General features: G+C 41.0%; 1 pseudogene; it reads left to right on the forward strand.

Moving 5' to 3' along the window:
• Window positions 1-10,440, forward strand: part of LOC105097538 (MFS-type transporter SLC18B1-like) — a 489,125-nt pseudogene extending 478,685 nt beyond the window's left edge.
• The last annotated feature ends 2,344 nt before the right edge of the window (window positions 10,441-12,784 follow it).

Genomic DNA, 12,784 nt, shown 5'->3' on the forward strand with positions numbered 1-12,784 from the left:
GGAGACACCAATTAAAATATAACTTTGTTACGGGGGAAAAAGGAAGAATCACAGGAACAACTGAATGGAATTTCCCGTTCTTCTTCCCACCCTTGTGGATGGCTCCTTTTCCATTGCCTTCCAGAACTCCTTTCCTTCTGTCTGACCCTTGAATGTTGGGGCTCCCAAATTTGGGTTCTTAATTCTTACTGTCTTGCTTAACAGTGGGAAGTTGACACCCTGGCTCCACTCAGAAAATAGAACCCATGCCAGATCATCCAACAGAAGACAAGTTAATAAGGGCAACTGGTAATAAAAGGGTGGGGAAAACTGCAGAGCCAAGGGGGGGAAGTTGAGGCAATCCAGAAAGTAGCAACAGTGGAAAAACTCCATGGAAGCAGTTGGCACTACCTACGTCCCAGGGCCAGGGCTGCCCAAAGAAGCTGGAGCCACAGAGCGAGAGGCAACCACTGTGGGAGAAGTGACCATAAACAGACGTGGAGGCACCAATACCCTGACTTTTCCCTTCTCCGCCTTCCTGTCTCCTCCAAGGTCTCCCCCTGGGAGAAGCCAGTAGTCAGTGACACTTGGGAAATTGGCTACAACTAGCAGGTAAGGGGCAGAGAACCAATGTGAGAGTGAACAGGAATTGGGAGTTTGAGATTTGCAGATACTAACTACTATACATAAAATAGATAAACAACAAGTTTCTACTGTATAGCACAGGGAACTCTATTCAATATCTTGTAGTAACCTCTAATGAAAAAGAAAATGAAAAGGAATATATGTATGTATATGTATGACTGAACTTTTGTGCTGTACACCAGAAATTGACACAACATTGTAAACTGACTATACTTCAATTAAAAAAAAAGAGTTAACAGGAAATAGCCAGCCAATCGTCTACCTCACTCACTCACCGATATGGGGTGATGAATTCCTATTTCCAGCCTAGACCTCTTTCCTGAGCTTCAGATGCACACGTTCACCATGTGTAGACATCGCCGCCTGGATCTCCGCCCAGTATTTAAAAGTCGACCTGCCCAGGACTAATTCATTATTTCCCAAGAGTCACTTCTTTCTTTTTGTATCTGTATCGTCCTCAACCCACCTCCTCCCACCAGCCTTTTCATTGTGATTAGATTATCTAGTGGTTTATCTATCTGTTGATTTTTTTTAAAAAAGAAACAATACTTTGATTTACTTAATAATTGAACTGCTTTTCTGGGTTTTGGCTCATGTATTATGCTTTTATCTTTGTTGTTTCTAGTCTGCTTTCTTTTCTTTTTTTGAGATGGGAATTTGTTTTTATGGCATCATTTTTATTGATAGAAATATTTAAGGCTTTGTAATTTAATTTTTTTTAGAATTATGCAATTTTGGTTTATATTTCAACTTTCACTTGAGCATGTTAAATGGAGTGTTTTTAAATCTCAGAGAGGTGGACTTGTTTTTTTTTAATTTTACTGTTAATTTCTTAGTTTACTGAAAGATCTGAGAATGTTATTTGTATTCTTTTTATTGTATGGAAACTATTATCTTTATGAAATGATGTATCTTCAGTTTTCATGAACCATTCATTATGCATTGATAGGAAAGAAAAATTCCCTGTTCTTCGGGAGTACATGTCAATGTTTACTCTCAAGATCTGATCTTTCTTATGTTTATGCTATTCAAATCTTTTATATTGTTACTTAATTTAGGTCCACTTGGCTACTAACAGTGGACTGCTGAAGCCTTACATTATATAAGGTTTCTATCTATTTCCACTTGCATCTCCAACACTGAAAGCTTGAAAACAAGCACTTGCTTAGTGTTGAGCTTTCAGGTTAAATAAATTATGACATCCATTCAGTAGGACATGTTACAGCCATTAAACTGGATAACGAAGAAAGCTATTTTTATTTTACAGGATATACTATTGAAACATACGGTCTACATTTTGTTAGAAAGCATTCTTCCAGACAATCTAAAAAAATCTACAGTGCTTAAATTTTCTGTAAGAAATACGTATTGCTTATTTAATGAAAGAAAAGAAAATCTTGAAACAAAGGCTGAGTTCAGTTCCGCAATATTTATTAAGTGTCTAGAAAAAATGGGCCAGGTGTTGTGCTGCAGGGGTGAATGAGACATAATCTCTTCCCTTAAGAAAGTCACAATTTAATACAGAAGACAGATATATTTTTTAAATGACTGTAGCATACAACAATAGAATAAATAAATTGTTATCCAGAAAAGATAGTGATTAATTCTTTTCTTTTCTTTTTTTAACACATTTTTCCCTTTGTCTTTAAGAAAAAAAAATTTTAAAATGGAGGTACTGGGGATTGAACCCAGTACCTCATGCATGCTAAGCATGTACTCTACCTCTGAGCTATACCCTCCCCTAAGAGTGATTCATTCTTAATGCAGTAAGAATTACTTAATGAGGGGGCCCTTCATAGAAAAGATAACTGATGAGGCAAACCAGAGTTGGGAAAACATACCCTTTTCCAGCTAAGCCCACAAATATATATTTGAATACAAAGCAGGCTGACTATGGGGTGATCCCTTGATTTCCCTGTGAGGGGATTTAAAAAGTTTTACAGCTAACTTAAATTTATAAACTTGTAGAGATATTTAGAAAGAGTAAAATATTTCACTATGTTCCTTTTATTCATCTACTTAGACATAGTTAATTAAAAATCATGAATTACATAAAATAATGTAATTACATAAAATAATTTAGAAATATTGGTTTTTGTACTCATAATTAAAAAATATTTATTCTAACGCTTCCCTTAGTTTTCAACTTCAATGTTTTTTTACTTCCAGAACCACAAATGGAGACATCGAATTTATAGACCATCATAGTCATGTCTGTTTAAATTGTTTGAGATACAGCACTGCTAGGGGCCGAATTGTGTCCCCGACCAAATTCATATGTAGAGGTCCTAACCCCTAGGATCTCAGAATGTGACCGTATTTGGAGATGGGGGTCTTTTTAGAGGTCATCAAGTTTAACTAGGTCATTAGAGTGAGCCCCAATCCATACTGGTGTCCTTTTAAAGAGGGGAAATGTAGAGACAGACAGGATTACCTGGAAGAAAGCATGTGAACATGAAGACGGCTACTTACAAGCCAAGGAAAGAGGTCTGGGACAGATCCTTCCCTCACAGCCCTCAGAGGGAGCCCACCTTCTCTACACTTTGATCTCAGACTTCCAGCCTCCAGAACTGTGAGACAATGCATTTCTGTTGTTTAAGCCGCCCAGGTTGTGGCATTTTGTTATGGCAGCCCTAGCAAACTAATACATACATTTTTGTTTTTCCCTCCTGGAAAAAAAAAAAATTAGCATCCATATGTCAAGTGCAGAGATTTGGTCATTCTTGTTCCTCAGTTCATAGCATACTATCATGGGACCCTTTTAAAAATGTGTTTATTTTTACTTCATTTCTGATTATTTTCTGCATCACCTTGTATCTCCAGTCCCATACCTCTTTTCACTCTAGATGTCCATGCTAATATCCTAAATGCAGACACTACTTCCAGCCCACCTCATATATGTGTGGAGAATGCAGCCTTGAAAAATAATAGTGTTGTCTTCCATGTATTTGTTTTATATCTGCATTATGCTATTGTTTGATGAACCTTACTTCTAATTTTGTTTACTCAAAGCCATGATTCTGAATTCTCTCCATGTTGCTATGTCACGAGAGTTCATTGTTTTGGACTACTGCATAGCATTCCATTGTCATATAGCACACTTCACCCATCTCCCTACCAAATGATGGATATTCAGGGACATCTAGCTCCTTGTTACTACTGACAATGTGATGCAGCACTTTTGAACCTGTGCATGACCTTGTTGCTAAAAATGCTTTCTCGTAGGAATCCTCCCAAAGAACATTTAGTAAAATAGCTTTTTTTTCACTGCCATGATATATTATTTCTGCTCAAATGCCTTCGTATTCATCATCTCATTGGATACACTGACCAATCTGAGAGGTTGGGTAAGAATGAAGTTATTGACCCTATGCCACAGATGAATAAGCAGTCTCAAGGATCTGGAGATGTTTAAGCCTTACCTAACTGGTCAGAGGAAGGTTGAAAACAGAATCTGGATCTTCTGTATTCTAGATGGAGGTGATGGTAAAAGGAGTCTACAGGGAAAGTGGGAGAATGGAGATGAAAACTGGAGTGTATGTATGTGTGTGTGTGTGTATTCCAATCATTTGGCTCACTTTTTCAAGAATGGGGGGATAATTAAAAAAAAAGTAGATAAAGCATAAAGTTTATTTAAATATATATATTTATATATATATAAAATAAAAAGTTCTTATTTGGATCACCTCCTAATCTTGTCATGGAAGACAAGGCATGGACATTTTAGCCTCTGACATTACTGCAACACCAGGCCTAGAGTGATAACACTTGCAGGTCAGTGGGGTATGTCGTCCTTCAGGACTGACCCTTCTGTTTTCTGAAGGTGAGGACAGTGCCCTGGCTTCAGATCATGTTACACTCTCAAGGTTGGCTGATTCCTTTTGCAAAGGAATCATCTGGTTTTTTTTTTTTTCGCTGACAAATGTATGTTATACATTTTCCTTGGGCCTGGCTGCATGCTCAATTCTAGACATATTCTAGTGAAAAAGAAAAAGTTCCTCCCCTCAGTGTGTTCCTTGTCCAGAGGCCCTCCAGGTAGAATGATGACTACTGGGAATGGAGAGCAAAGGATGGGATGGGTACCCAAGAGTGGGGACAAGGGACTAGAGGCATCCCTGTCTTCAAGACTCTTTTCCCATTCCCATGTAATGATACTTTCTTCTTCCCCCTAATTTCTTGGAGTTTAAGGTAGCATATGAAGATTAAGCCCTCCCTGCCCTCAGGAACAGAGAAATCCATTTTTATGTTTTGAGTATTTTGTCTTCAGGTTTAATGGACTAACAAAGTCCATCATCAAAAGGACAAAAGGAAGGAGTGTTTTGGGATGAGGGAGAAGGCTATGCGGACACAGGAGGGTGGGAGTGGAGCTTCCCCTGGCTTTGGGTAGAAGAGGCCTGTGGATACAGAGAAGCTTGACTCAGCCACTGCCCTGTGCCATCTCCCTGGATGGATGGCCAGACCTCAGAGGGTATGACTGCGTGGTCCAACTAGGGAGGAAAGGGTTCTGAGGCACTGCATGGCTTTCACAGGCCTCTCGAGGTAGGAAAGTGGGTAGCAATGAGGCTCCAAGAGAGCAATGGAAAAGCAGGCCAAGATTATTGGTAGAAAATATAGTGGGCGGGTGTCTAAAGGTCTCCCTTCTTCTTATTCTGCATTCTGAATGTAGGTACAACTCCAATAAAAGACTGAGAAAGGATTTCCCATCAAACTCTTGCAATGGGAACTTAAAGAAAAAGTTAAATTGATTAATGAAAAATCAAAAATTGTGCTATTGCCTGTCTGAATCTTACGGCCAAGATCCTTGTCTGTGATGGGGGTATTCAATTGGAGCCCTGCTGAGGAAGGGCCATGGCCTCTGGCCACCTGCTCAACTGTGCTGGTTCTGCAGCTCAGCTTCGCTGAGAGATGCTGACTGTTATGACTGTTTCTTACTTTACAAGAGAATTCCTGGCTCCTCTGCTACCTTTCTCCACAGGCTGTCCAGGAATTCCAGGTGCTCCTCAGTGGTGGTTTCCAAGAAGAAAGGCACATTTTGGAGCCTTAGGCTCTTCCCGGGGAAGCCTGTGTAGCAGAGTCTGACTCTCTGGCAGGAGTTACAACGTTACCCATCCCATTAATGGGTAATATGCACAGGGATAGGTTAGATTGCTTCCATTATTCAAGGAGCTCCATGTGCCTGGTAGCAACAATTACCAAGACGCATAAATACAACAAAGTTAATTAAAATGTTAGCTGATATAAATAACCTAAGGTTATTGAACATTGTTCCATTTTAAATTAATAAATACGCAAAGGTAATGTTTATAATTAAAGCTATAATTTATCTTCATGCTCTGTTTGTTTAATAGCAGTGGTAATATAACGCTACATGCAGAAATGTAGTAATAGATTTGTTTAGCACTGACATTATAAACAAATGTCTCAGTCTATTTATTCTAAGTTATGATACAGATTCTTTTCACATGCATCTGATGGCCTTTAAACCATTTAAAATGAACTGCATTAACGTAATCTAATCTTGATACTGAACATAACATTTCAGTTTGAATTATCCTGAATCCATGATCCATTTTATTACTCACAAAGCACTTTATACATTTATGATAATGGCAAACCTTGCTCTGTTATTTAAATCCCATTTCGAACGGGATGTTATTTTTTTTTTAAATAAATAAACCCCACACATTTGGGGTAGTAAAGTACAAATAAGGAAAAGTCAATGCCCAGCAAGCCCTTTAACAAAGCAAACAATTCAGATTTTTATGACATTAGCAAATAATAAAGGGAAGAACTGACATTTACAGTTGATGAAATTTTATGTTATAACAGATGATGAAAATGGAATGAAAATCACATGGAAAAATTTGTCCAGGAGGGTCAGCCATTCTAAGGCAATCTCTACCTGTGGACTGTCTTCAGGGTCACTTTTCTAACGTCAACCTTTATTCAACCCTCAGAAAGGTCTCAGGTCTACCCTGGAGAGTAAGGCTTGTTCAAAAAGCAGAGCAGGGAACATAACTTCAGTCTCCTTTTGAGTCCCCCTCCTGTTAGCTTCCTTCTCTGCCCTCCCCACTTCCTCCTCCCTCCCTTTCATTCACCACCTCCTGCTCTCCAGGGAACACTTATTCTCCACCTTCTAATTTAAATTATAATAAGCAACCAACCGGTTTTCTCCTATGGTTGCTTGAGGTAGGGAGGAAAGAGAAGAGAGTTTTCTGTTTCTTTCTTGTGTATTGCTAATGTCTTTCCCTTAACACAGCTTCTTGTTTCTTTCCCTTCTTAATCCCTGTTAAAATAAATGTTTCTTCTGGGTTGATCTGCAGTCACTGAAAAAAAAAATTCCACTTTATTTTAGTAAGAATATTTCTTTGGATGTCTTAGAAACAGTTGCCCCTAAAGTCAAATAAACAACAAATTTAATTTTTTTTTAAAGACATTTCTTCCTTTCTTCTAAAGGAAGTTAAAAATGTAGCAAGCCTATTTTTGGAGAAAGAATGGACCAGAGAGTTTAAAAAAAAAATCTAAACAGATTACACACTTTGAAAAATCCTAAAAGGATTTTGATACTGGAACCTCTCAAATTCAGGAAGGATTTAAATTTAGGATTATAAACTATCCCAGCGCAAAATCCTCCTGTGATCAAATATCACATTTTAGGGGACTGAGTGCCTTTGTAGCTGCCTCTCAGGCTGGTTCTTCTCGTTCTGTTCTGTATTAATAAAACAGGAGGACTGCGGGGCTCAGGGCAAACTTTGCAGAGCTGGGCTGCCAGGCTGGCCTGCTGTCAAAGACTCAGGCTTCAGAAATAAGTCAGAGGGTTCCAGTCCTTCGCAGAAGCTCAGAGGGGCTGGGAGAGGCTGAAATGGTTGCCTGCAGGTAGATCTCAGCTGCAAGCAAGCCCTGAATAAAGAGGCATGGGATTGGGCCCGAGGAAGTGATGTTTGAGGAAAGAAGAGATGATTAAAACCCCAACTTCCCCCTCCCTTTTGCTGCCTTCCCACATATCCTTTAAATTCAGGCCCTCTTAAATGTACCCTATGTTTGCTCCTTTCCTATGGGTGTTATGTGGTATAGACAGAGAGAAGGAGGAATGGGTTGGCAGGATTCAGAACATGCTACCACAAGATAAAGTGTTTTGGAATATAGAATATTTTAAGCTGATAGAATTTGAGAAATGGCAGGTGCAGGAGGGACTTCCTGACCTTCCCCTGAAGCAGATAAGCAGATAAGATAAGCAGATAAGACCTTCATGTGAGAGAGTAATGGGGAAGAACAAATCTGACTCCATATTAGAGCTGTTCCTTTGGCTCTAACCCTGTGCTCTGTGTCCTATGCTTAGTCGTGCAGGTTCTGCACCTTTTGTAAAAGAACGTTGCCTGTAGCCTGAAATACATAGGAGAACCCATTCTCAAGACTCTATCTTTAAGGGTATAACATTTTTTTTTGTTCATATACAGACAGCAAATTCCAGAACAGAGAATAACATTTTCTTGTTGGCGGTCTACAGGAACTTCATGACCTGACCTACGTGGACAGCTGCAAGAACAAAGGATCTGACACCAAGAAGTTTGCAGCAACCAACCACATCCCTTTCCCTTTTTTAATGTAAAAGGAACCTGAATTCTGACTTGGATAAGATGGTTTTCTAAGACATTAGTCCCCCATTTCTTGATCGGCTGGCTTTCCGAATAAAGTCATTATTCCTCGCCCCAGTACCTTGTCTCCCGATGTACTGGTCTGTCCAGCGGCGAGCAGAACGAGTTTGGACTCGGTGACAAAGTTTGGCACCAGCCGGCTTCCATCGGGGAGTGTTCCGGTTAAGTCTCGAGCAGCTGCCGGGCCCCCTTCCCCTCAGGATTCTTCTCCCTGCAAAGTTCCCCGAAGTGACCGGGCCGCCCCAGAGCTGGGCAGCTGGAGTCTGGAATCTCATCTGGGAGAGACTGTAGGGTAAGTGGTCCCGATGTGTGCAGCCGGAAACTTTATTCCTCTCCTGTTTGGGGCTTTTTTTCCTCGGAACAAGCCAGTTTGTTTTGTGCTTGAGGCGGGTACCCCGTTGGCGAGAGGGAATAATTGCTGGACTTTTACCTGATTTGTGAACTGGTTTGTTCATCTCTGGATGCTGGCATTTGCGTGCGCCGGGTGTGTTTTGTTTATCTTGTATTTCTGTCTTAAAAAATAAAAAAAAAAAAGAACGGGGACTGTTTCAACTATCCCTAAAGAAGGTCGTCTGAGGCACGTTTTGGATAAGTGGTCTGATTACAGCGATGAACCCGCGCCTAGGGGAGGATGAACAGTGTGTGGCCATAGTACGTGTGCGGATCTCCACAGGGGTTTCTGCAGGGTTATCTCCACATACCGCCACCCTTGCTGTGTTAATTATGTCATTTGTGGTCCCCTGTGTTGTTGGTACATGTTAAACCCCAAGGCCAAACTTGAGCATGCATTTAGGATTTCTGTTTATCCTCTGGGTTTTTCATTTCATTTTGTTTTGATTCTGTTTCCCCATTTACAGCCAAGTTTTATGATATTTAAAATGTTTACTGATGTCAAGTGGAGGGAAGGGACAAAAAAACAACCTATCTGTTCTGGTCCAAGAGTGGGACCTTCCCAGGGAGAATATAAAGGTCCCTCTTGGTTCCTAAAATCACCAAAAGCCCCTGCCCAGAATTCAGCCCAGTTGGTTGATGCCAAGACAAAATGATTAAAGAGGATCAGTTGCTATTTATGGTTTTACAATAAAATGCTGAGGAATGGTGGCCTTTGAATGGCTCTATACAATCCTGCAATTACAGATACTCTATGAAAACGCAGGGAAGAATGATAAAATGCCCTATGTGCAAGCATTTGTGCTATTACCTCAGGGAAAACAAGAAAAGGAAAGGAATGGGTGAGGATACGTTGCTTCAAATCTTAGCTCTTCTGGCTGAGCTAGCTGTCCCAGCCACTCTGGCCATTATGCCAATGCATTTACCCCCTCCTCTGCTTCCCATTCCTACGCAGCTAGCCCCAGTTCCTGGGCCCAGGAAGCGGTCAAACAGGCTCCCTCTCCTTATAGGGATCAATTAGAAAATCCTGTGATGGTTCTTGGGGCACAGGGACCTAGTCTGGTATTTCCATCTAAGACCCGACAGGGCACCCAGTTTGGACCAGGAGCCACTCCCAGCACAGGGCAATTTCCCCTACAACATTATCCCATAGGGGGCCTAAATGCAAACAGCCAGGAGGCTGGGTTTATTTAACTAAATTAAAGAAATTCAGCAAAAACCAAATGAAGGCCTCTCTGAATTTTTAGAAAGGATTTATCAGGTTGACAGCAGATCCTGAGGCCCCTGAAAATGCTGGAATGGTAAATATGAGAAAATTGCAAAAATTTGATGATGCGTTTGGAATGTACACTTCTCAGTTGGTAGAGGTTGCTTTAAAAGTGTTAACAGGGAAACACTCATTCTGGAAACTCATCACTTCACTTAAGGTTGCCCTTATATCCTTCATCAGCACCTCACTCAGCTCTGGTTTTGGCTTCCTTGATCCTACGCTGTCCCTCTTTGTTTTGGAAAAATTTAATTTACCAGCTGGATATGTGGGACTGGTATTCCTATGTTTGGCACCATTTCTTCACCACCATTGGGCCTACTCAGTGATAAAATGCCACATCTAAGGAAATGGCTTCTGGTTTTTGGAAACTAAATCACAGCAGGATGCTACATCCTCTTAGGACCTGCCCCATTCTTGCACTTTAAGAGGTGTTGGCCCTCCAGGATGTGCAAGGGAGATGCCCAGGCAGGCGGCTTTCAAAAGAACAGATTTTTGTACTGATATCAGCAGTTTCCATTAACGTAGTTTCCATGATGTGCTATTCTGTCCTTGGACCCTTTATCCCCAAGGAGGCTGGAAAGAAAGGAGCCAGCAATATAGTTATTGGTATAATCCTTGGGTGTTATACTTTGTTTGACTTGCTGGCATCTTTGGTATTTGGAAAATGTCTTGTGCATATTGGAGCAAAATTTATGTCTGTAAGAGGAATGTTTGTCTCAGGAGGAGTTACAATTCTCTTTGGTGTACTGGACCAAGTTCCAGAAGGGCCAGTGTTTATTGGCATGAGTTTTCTAGGGAGTATAACGGATGTAGGAAGTTTTGCTGTAGCAACTACTGCATCTTTTTCTATCCTTGCAAAGGCTTTTCCAAATAATGTGGCTACAGTACTGGGGAGTCTTGAGACTTTTTCTGGACTGAGACTAAAGCTAGGGCCTCCTTTAGGTGGCTTCTTATAAAACCCTTGGCCTATGAGGTGCCTTTTCTTTTTCTGGGATATATAGTTCTGTTGATGGTACCCCTCAACATGTATGTTTTACCTTATCATGAATCTGATCCAGGGAAATAATTTTAAAAAATACGGGAACCTCTCATATGCTAGAAAGAAAGGAACACTCTGATGATAAATAAAGAGGCCTAAGGTCTCCCTTGGACTTGAGGCACCCAATTCCAATCCCCACAGAAGCCCTGGGTAAACTTGACAGTGGAAAATGAGATGATGGACTTTCTGATTGATACGGGTGATAAACACTAGGTGGCACAGAAAGTATCTCAATCCATCCTGGTCACAGGAGTCTCTAGAGGACAAAACCGTTTGTTCTTACAACCTCTAGAACGCCAACGAGGGGACCTCACCCTGAAACATAGTTTACAGCAGAGATGCTGCCTTCCAGTGGACTGAAAAGTATCTTCTCTGTCTGCTGGCTTTCCAAATAAAGTCATTATTCCTTGCCCCAATACCTCATCTTCCGATTTATTGGCCTGTCGTGCGGAGAGCAGGATGGGTTTGGACTTAGTAACAAGAGGTGCCCCACCACCACCCCGGGAGCATCCTCAGAGGGCACCAGGGGAATCTGACAAACAGGCCTTGTAAGTTTCCCCTGTTTACTAGGATGACCGCATATTCCTTTCTATCACTTTTTCCCACAACTTCCCAATCTTCATCGAAAGTAGGGTAAAAATACTCAAGTTTGACTGTTTCTTCAGGTCTTCATTTCATTAGGAAAACTCCCAAGTCAAGTAAAACTCATATTAAGTAAATTTGTATGCTTTTTCTTGTTAATCTGTCTTTTGTTATAGGGGCTGCAGCTGAGAACTTAGAAGGGTCAAGGAAACCCCTACAGGGTCAAATTCTTGCTCTCTTTAAGTCTGGCTTCTAGTAATCATTCAAGTATATCTGTACACAAAATTCTGTCTATGTTAGGGGTGTTTCTAGAATGCTGGGACCAGAAGGGTTCATTGATAACATCTAACCTAGAGATTTTAAAACTTTAATAACCAAATTATATACACTGACAAAGAGTTTTTGCTTGACCAAACTTTAGTCAGGCTCCTGAAACTTCTTCTAGATTTATCTATGCATTTTTGGGGTAAAACCTAGTTTTAGCAAGAATCTTGCTAATTCAGTATAACCAGAATCCCCCACCCTCAATATCTGATTACCTTTGATATCTGATCAGGTTCCTCATCCTCTACCAACACTTCCCCACCCTCAGACCCAGGTGATGTCTGATCATGGTGGCCTGTTTGCAGCAAGAATCCTGTTAGCTTGGCTTAGACAGAACCCTGACGTTTTCTCTTAGTAACTTTCCATCCACTGACCCTACCCTGCTCCTTGCCTATAAATTCCTGCTTGCCCATAGGATATTCAGAGTTGAGCCCAATCCCTCTTTTCCCTGCAAAATCCCACTGCAGTGGTTATACCTGCTGAGAGAGCCCTGCCCTCTTTGACTGAAGTCTTCCTTCCTGTGATTTAACAAGTGTCATTGAGTTTTTATTCTTTGATAACCGCCCCCCCACAACACACACACAAACACACACACACACACACACACACACACACACGATGCTGAGACATTCTTTCAGGTGGAGAGGAAATTTAACCTGGAAGCCCAGGATGAAGAATAGGTAAGAGGAACATTGATCTTATTTGGGCAGCAGGATGGAGGCCCTCTTCTCACATTTTCTCTCGTCTCCCAAGGTGGTTCCTGCAATACCTTTATAAAACGTTAGAAATCCACACAACAGCTTGAAGATCCTTAAATGGGTCCACCCTCTTCTTTTTCTGCTCTTCTACTGAACAAAAAGTCAAACAAGGAGGCCGTGGAGGGCCACTGAGGTCGCCCAG

This window comes from Camelus dromedarius, chromosome 9, assembly GCF_036321535.1.
Source record: "Camelus dromedarius isolate mCamDro1 chromosome 9, mCamDro1.pat, whole genome shotgun sequence".
Taxonomy (NCBI): domain Eukaryota; kingdom Metazoa; phylum Chordata; class Mammalia; order Artiodactyla; family Camelidae; genus Camelus; species Camelus dromedarius.